The sequence below is a fragment of the Chionomys nivalis genome, chromosome 4, assembly GCF_950005125.1.
Source record: "Chionomys nivalis chromosome 4, mChiNiv1.1, whole genome shotgun sequence".
NCBI lineage: Eukaryota > Metazoa > Chordata > Mammalia > Rodentia > Cricetidae > Chionomys > Chionomys nivalis.
The window spans coordinates 6,357,761-6,366,023 of record NC_080089.1 but is presented as its reverse complement, the minus strand read 5'-3'; positions in this window follow the sequence as shown (position 1 = coordinate 6,366,023).

Genomic DNA, 8,263 nt, shown 5'->3' with positions numbered 1-8,263 from the left:
GGAAATCTGAACAGAGATATGTAGATAAAGTAGATAGAGCCTAGGAGATACCATGTAGCTACCGAAGTAGTAACATGCTGGCACTAGTAAGCCATAGCCTAGTGGCAATTCAGAGATTAATAGAAATGGGTTAATTTAAGATGTATGAGCTAGCTAGAACAACACTTAAGGTATTGGCCAAATGGTGTTGCAATTAAACTTTTTTGTGTGATTACTTGGGTCTGAGAGGTCAGGGAATGAGTGAGTAGTTTCTGCCTATATTTTGTCTCAATTTTTTTTAAAAAAAGGAAAGATAACTTCAACAGATGAATTCTAAATTTGAAAGGATTTGACTTCATAAAAAATGCTATCAAACATCTGATGCTCCAGCAAAATTATTTTGTGAAATTAAGAGTTACTCATTACAAGCTTGATTATCTTATTATAAGAAGTTATTACTATCATCCCAAGCTCAAGCAGCTACACCTCTAATTAGTCAGTAGCCAAACACCAAAACAACAGCTTCAACCAAAATAAGGATCATTCCTTTTCTGCTCACTAAAATTTTAAGCACTAAATTACTTTAAGGAATTGTAGACCATGCCTTGATTTTTGGCATAAGTTGCAGCAGTGTATAGAGATATCACTTACTGTGCAAACTTGATTATCTGAGTTTGATTCCCAGATCACATGGCAGAAGAGAACAAATTTCTGAAAATTATCCTCTTACTTTCATAGGCATGTCATGGCACATGTTAACCTGGATTCACACACACACACACACACACACACACACACACACACACACTACATACACACATACCACACACACACACACACATGCACATACACACACTACATATAAACATACCACCTACAAACATTCATAAATACATACATACACATAGAAACAAATATTTATAAACTGCAGTATAGTATAAATAAATGTATGTTATTTTTATTAACTGGAGCACCAAAGATTTCATGTCTCTCTTTAGGTGATGCTTACTTTGCTCTGGTACACCAATAGAGTGATCTGAAATATCTCTAAGACACAGTTGGAGTATGAAGGTAACTCATCCATATTAGAAGCACACCTGAGGAGAGTGAATTAAGTTAGAAGATCTTGGGTTTATTCTTATTTCATTCATTAGCACTATCTTAATTGAATCTTTAACTATTATACATCACATTTTTTCTTCCTTTTCTTTTGTGGTCAGAGGAAAACAAATTGCTTTCATGGGCCCCACCTTTATTTTCACTTTGGGGCTCTTCTAAAGGGCTTCAAGAGTCCTGGGACTCTCCTTCACAATTTGTCAAATAAGACAAGTCACTGAACTATAATTTTTCACCAGATCTGTCTCAAAAATGGTATAATAATGAAATATTTAAGCTTCAATGGTTGAAAAATATTTTTTATATTGGTGTATCTTTTATTTAGTTCCTTGAAACTATTAGAATTTGATTGACATGGGATTGAATTTCAGCTCTGTTATTTAATAACTGCACACACTAGTAAATGAGTTATTCTCTGAGCTCTCAAAATAATGGTTACTATAAGACATTGTGTGTTGGTTGTAGTGTAAAAATTTGAATTTTATTGTAATAAATCAATTTGAAAGTTTATTTGCAGATTTTATATATTTTGCAGATCTTCTGCCTCTTCCAGTTATTTCGTGTGAATTTTAATTTTAATTTGGTAGATTCTGTTTCTTTAACACAGTACAATTTCTCATATGTAGGTCTTTGAAGACAGTATTATTGAAAATTTTCACATGTTGCTATCCCCATCAGTGTGAGTGAATTAAAATCTATAAAACCAAAAAATTCACCAGTTCAAGGGGATAAAAATATTTTGTTAAGAAAAAGTGATTAATATTTTCCTTTGCCCCTTTCTAGAGTATGTATAGAAGAACTGCAATCTTTAGAAAACTTTATTTTGAAAAATTTAAATTTCTAGAAAATATTCTCACATGAAACTTTATAAACTCATCTTCAAAAGTGAATTTATATATGATCTACCAAAAATGTTTAAAAGATTACCTTGGGAGCAGGATAGACCAGATGGCTTAACAATTAGAGCATTGGTTGCTCTTGTAGAGGACCCAGGCTCAGTTCTCATTGCCAACTGCCTTACAGTAGTCTGTATTTCTAGATCCAGGGGATCTGATGCCCTTATACAGAAGATGAAAATATGGAAATATTTTTAAAGTGATTCCTTCAAGAAAGCAGTAAGGCTGGTGGATAAACAATCACAATGGCTGGGAAGAGAATTTAGAGGTAGGGAGCCATTCCCACAAATGAGACTCAAATACCATGATTGTTTTGGTTATTTCATTTTTGTTGCCCTTCAAAATCCAATTCTTTTTATTTGTTTGTTTGTTTGGTTAGTTGGTTGGTTGGTTTTTCTAGATGGGTTTCTCTGTGTAGCTTTGATACCTGTCCTGGAACCAGCTCTTGTAGACCAGGCTGGCCTTGAACTCATAGAGATTCGCCTGTCTCTGACTCCCGAAAGCCAGGATTAAAGGTATGTGCCACCACAACCAGTCAAAGTCCAATTCTTAGCAGTTATATAGATAAAACTATGGAATCTTTATGATGCTGTCATCATTTCATATCTTTCTTGAAGCAAGAAGAATTGTTACATCATCCCCAACAGAAGTATAAATAATTCTGTGGCAGCAGTAAGTGTAATAAACACCTTATTGAGAAGGAATGAATTTTTATTATTAAATTACTGTGGTAGCACCAAATTTATGGTGGTCACCCCTGGAATAAGGCAGTAAAGAAGATTTGTGCATTCTGTATCCATATACAAAATCTGAGATATATTTTTAAAAGTGTGTTCAAATATGTTTATCTATGTTGATATCTATTGACTTGGTTTCCCCAAGTTATATTTACTCACTCCTTAGTGATTAAAGCATGATTCCAGTATTTGCGGAGATTAATTTCTAAGAAAAATATGAACTGTTTCATGTGTATGCATGCATGAAGAAGGATACTCAGTATACATTTACATTTTTTTCTTTAGATTCTGAGTGAATGAAAAGCTAGAAAAAAAAAGCTCACTAGAAAGCTAAGATCTCTGCATGGTACTCAGTGATCATTTCTATGCATTAATACTCTTTCAAACCCAGAGTTTTATTATAACAAACGTGTCCTTCTGCACCCTTCTAGATATGACAGTCACTTGGAGGCAGGGATTTTTCCTGCTCAGCCTTGTGTCACATACATGCCTCTCTGGATGTCTGAGAATAGGTGCATCCTGCTCAGTTTAGCAGAGCCTGAAGTAGAGTTAGACATTAAGTTCTTAGTGCTGGCATGGTTACAAAGCATGGCAGGGTCTGTTCTAAGGAAGGGAACCAGAAGGGAAATCAGAATAACACACAGAAAATCTGGAACAAAACCCTGGCTGTTAAGAGGCCAAAGTAGACTTAATCCAGGTTTTCAGAGTTCCTGTGTTCTGGGAATGGTGCTCTTAGGTAATCTCTATTGCATTCCTGTTCTTTATATTTTTTCGCAAGCGTGTGTCTCACTAACAATCCCTGTTTCAAAATATTTTGACTGCTGCTATAGTTGCTGCTGTTCTTTTGGAGACAAGGCCACACATGCACAGAAAATACAGCCTCAGTGGACTACGAATCCCAGTGGTACAATGGAAAGCCACGCATGCGCAGGACATTTTCTCCCAGACACACCTGGACTTCCCCTTAAAAACGGGGGACACCTTAACCCGCCCTCTCTTTCCTTTTGTCTCTTCACCACCGTCTCTTACCTGTTGTTCCCCATTAAAGTTCGCCCACGTGGGACCCCGCGTGTCTCGTCTCTCCTTCCCGAACCCCGCACAAATAATAACAGTTGCTATATAGATTGCTGCGTGAACTTTAGCTTCAGTGAATCTTTAAACACATTAATGATCTGCCTCTCTTACCTGAGCTTCAGAGAAGAAGTTCTATTTCCTTTTCGATGGACAGGTTAAACATTTCTACTAACCCATTTTCAGAATTCTAAGTAAAGGCAGCACAATAAAACCCCGATGATAAAAGGAGCACTGGTAAATCATAGTCAGTGTTGTCAGTGTATGTTTTCCATATAGGGATACCTGATGAAATAATTTCAACATCTTATTAACGCAATGTCTAGTATGTGAATGAGAAAAATAAAGCTTATCTTTAGTCTATGAAAAGACACAAATAAGATTGTCAAACTTACCATAATGATCTTAATTATCATGAGTAGTGCTGACTACTTTAAAGATTCACATTTTAAGATGTACTTATTTTTATTTTATGTATATGGGTAGTTTTCCTTCATACATGACTGTTTACCATATGCATGCAGGGGCTTCAGAGGCCAGAAGTAGAATGACAATTATTAGCTGCTATTTGGGTGACAAGAACTAAACTTCAGTCCTCTGTAGAAGTAGCCAGTGCTCTTCAGCCATCTCTCCCAGCCTCATTTTTTTATGCATATATGTGTGTATCTTTATGTGTTTTTGCCACACGGGCATCAATGACCAGACAAGGGAGCTTATAAATTGTTCAATCTGAGCTCTGCTTTTCTGTCTGCATGTGTATCTTGTGTGTGGACTATTTCACCAGCATTGAGTTTAACTGAATATTAAAGGTCTGGTAGAAAGTCACACTTTCTGTTTCAAGGCTTTCTTTACAGGGCAAGGAACCCTGACTGCTCTTTGGACTGGAGAAGGAGGGAGAAGGGGATGGGGGGAGGGGGAGGGAAATGGGAAGAGGGGAGGAGGTGGAAATATTTAAGTAAAAATTAAAAACCTATATCTATATCAGTTCTGGAGAAAGAAGTGTTTCTTTAGGATATTAGCTATTTTCATACATGTATATGTAATCTTTTTGTAGTTTTCTAGTGGTCTTGAGCATATTTTGTGAGATGCATTTCTAACAGTGTTCTGAATTTGTTTTTGTTGTAGATAGTGATAAAAGACACGTAGAAATTGCTTCTATGAAATATCAAAAAAAAAAACAAATAAACAAAAACCATTGACAAAAAAAAAAGAAAAAAAATTTTTGTTTCAGTCTCATTACTTGTAATTATATGTTTAGGACTTTTATAAACTCTTGGCTAATTTTATTGTTAATATATATCTATAATTTATGATTTTCCTATAATTTATAATATATTGATAAATAACAATTTTAAAATATCTCTTGATATTTCTCTGGAAGTTAATACATGTGCTATAATACCCCATTCATCTATAATTTTATTAATATGCATATTTTTACTCTGGAGTTTGGTTAGTTTGTCTAAAGTTTGTTATTAAAAAAACTAGCACTTTGTTGGGTCATTACCCTAATTTTATCTCTGTTTTCCTTCTCTAATTTTAATTTGCCTTTTCCTTACTCCTTGAAAATATTATTCCTTGAGACTACATATTGAGCTATTTGTGACATTTTGAAAGAGTTAGTTTTCTTTTTACTTTTTATGTTTTAATTTAAGTAATTAATTTTTGTATGGGTGATTTGTCTGCATGTATGCACCATATGTATGCCTGGTGTTCTCAAACGCTCTGTGACTAGAGTCACCAAATGCTGTTAGCTTTGGATGCTAGGACCTGAGTTCAGACTCTCTGGAAGAGCAGCTACTATTCCCAGCTGTTGGACCATCTCTTCAGTACCTTATTTATCTTCAGAAAAAATTATTTTTTGCATTTTTGAGACTATAATATAATTAAATCATTTTCCCTTTCCCTCGCTACCTCTAAACCCTTCTTACCTGTCTTTTATAATGAAAGTTTCTTTTCTTCTTTAAGTGTTGTTACACACATCTAGGAATTTCAGAAGACTCACCTGTGAAGTTTCACCATTATGGCTCCCTACCATGAGCTCAACAAGGACAACAACAATAGACATGCCAAAAGTAGATGGTGAAAACCCACAAGGCCTCAACCGTACACAAGGAACTATAAGCAACTAAGGAAAGCAGAGAGTAGGAAAATTAGTCTTTCACAGAGACAAGCATGCCAACTGGTTATCTAATACCAAATGATCAGCCTTGAAACCATAAATATAAGAAATATTATAAGAGTAAGCAGGTTGTATTTTGTGTTTAGGAATATACATATTTAAAATATTTGTTTTTTTTAATCATCTTCATGTATGTGCCTGTGGTGTCTACAGTGAGAAAAGAGATGTGGGATTTGGTTCCCCTGGATTTGGAGTTACAGGTGGTTATGAGCTATCAAAAATGGGGGCTAGGAACCAAACTCAGATCATCTGCAAGAATAGTGCATACCCTTAGCTACTAAGTCATCTTTTTTATGCATTTACACATGTATGATTGTGTGTGTGTGTGTGTGTGTGTGTGTGTGTGTACATGTGCATGTGAATACTTGCTTAGGCCTGAAGAAGGTGTCAGAACCTCTGGAGCTGGATTTACAGGTCATTGTTGGCATCCTTGGATTCCAGGATGGTTCTCTGAAGGAGTACCAAGCACTTTTAACCAGTAAGCTGTCTCTCCAGTCCTTTTGTGACTTGTTAGTGCCAGCAAGTTGTAAAATCAATCATGTAGATGGACTTTTCTGTATAATGTTCTGGTAAGGGACATTTTCACTTTTATTTTAAATTAAAAAAAATTCCCTCTAATTTATTCATTCAGTGACACATTGTTTATCCAATACTTCTTAATGTGCACGAGGTTATGAATTTTCTGTAATTTCTGTTATTTCAATCCTTATGACCTGATATTCTTTTGTTTCTCTCTGAAATTTTTTTTCTATTTGACTGTGTGTGTATATGTGTTTCAATGAGTGGGTGGGTGGGTGGGTGTGTACCCATGCAAACATGCACATCAACTACTGAGCCATTTTCTCTTTTATTCCCAGTAAAGCCTGTTTGCAGGCTGAGGCCTGACCTGTCTCTCCTGCCAAGCATGAGCAACTACTATGATTTATGCTTATAGAAATGCCTGATCTTTTTTTCACCTAGACACAGAAATATAGAAGTACAGGAAACACAGCCAAGGTGCTGGTGCGACTGCACCTATAGGGGAGAGAAGATGGTATTTTGGAGGGCAAATATAAGCAAAATAAAAATATGTATATGTTTACCAAATGCCATAATGAAGTTAATTATTTTTTCAAATATGATAAACTAGCTCTGCTAAGAGTTGTAAAAGTTTCTTCCCTTATTAAATAGGACCAAAACTTGTTCCTATATTTGCTTCATTAGATTAAGATTTGTAGGGTAGAAAAGCTTGAATAGTGATGGTGAAGGAAGTTCACTGAGGAAAGAATTCATTTCACAAGTCAGAGGGCCTGAATTTAGAACAGGATGCCAGAACAAATATCTTGGTTACCAGTAGTCTTACAGGGAAACATTGGAAGTAGGCAAAATGGGAGACAGAGATAAAATGGGAGACAGAGACAGAAGAATCACCAATGATGATTTTACATAGGAAAGCCAGCCTGGTCTATCCACCAATAAAATACACTAGACCTTATCCAAAACAAGGTGAAACATGGAGACTAATAAAGTTATTTTCTAACTTCCACACAGATGATGACATGCACAGGTATCCACTTTTACAGGTAAATATCACATACACACAGGCAAAGATATAAAATGTCACAGCGCTAATCTGTGACCGACTTTTTATTAAAGCACATTGCAAGGCAACTCTTATTTCCATTCTTAATAATTTTTCTTCTTATGTGAAATAAGTTTTAATAATTCAACTTTATCTTCTAATAATTATAAATTCTGCTCTTAGTATCTTCCTGGTTTGAACTCTATTAAAGTACTAATAAAACATAAATAATTAATCATTTTCTCCAAATGTTTATATATATATATTTTTTTCCTAATTCTATTAGTGAATATATTTGCCCTGATCATTTACTAATCTACCATTCTACATCTCAAGTTCACTGATGCCAGGCCTCCATAGCCTTATTCCCCAGGAAAAGGTGAAGGTGCTATTGGCCTATTCTGTAACCCCACAAAGCAGAACAATCAGACACAATAGGGAGTCAAGTCAAAGCAGGTACTCAGTTTATTACTGTAAGTGTCAGCTTAGATAGGTTCAGTGACATCATAAGGGCTAATGTGATGTGTAAGTACTTCGAGCCAATGAGAGACAGTCAAGCCCTCCCTCTGTTTAGAGGGGTGTCTATCTAGATTCTGCTGTCCCATCCTCACTTGGTAGCTTTGAGACTATCCATCAAACTTGAGCCAGGCTTTTTTTTTTGTCCTACAGGCCTCAAGGTACAGGCCCTGAGATAATTTTGGCCTAATATATTCCCATTTTT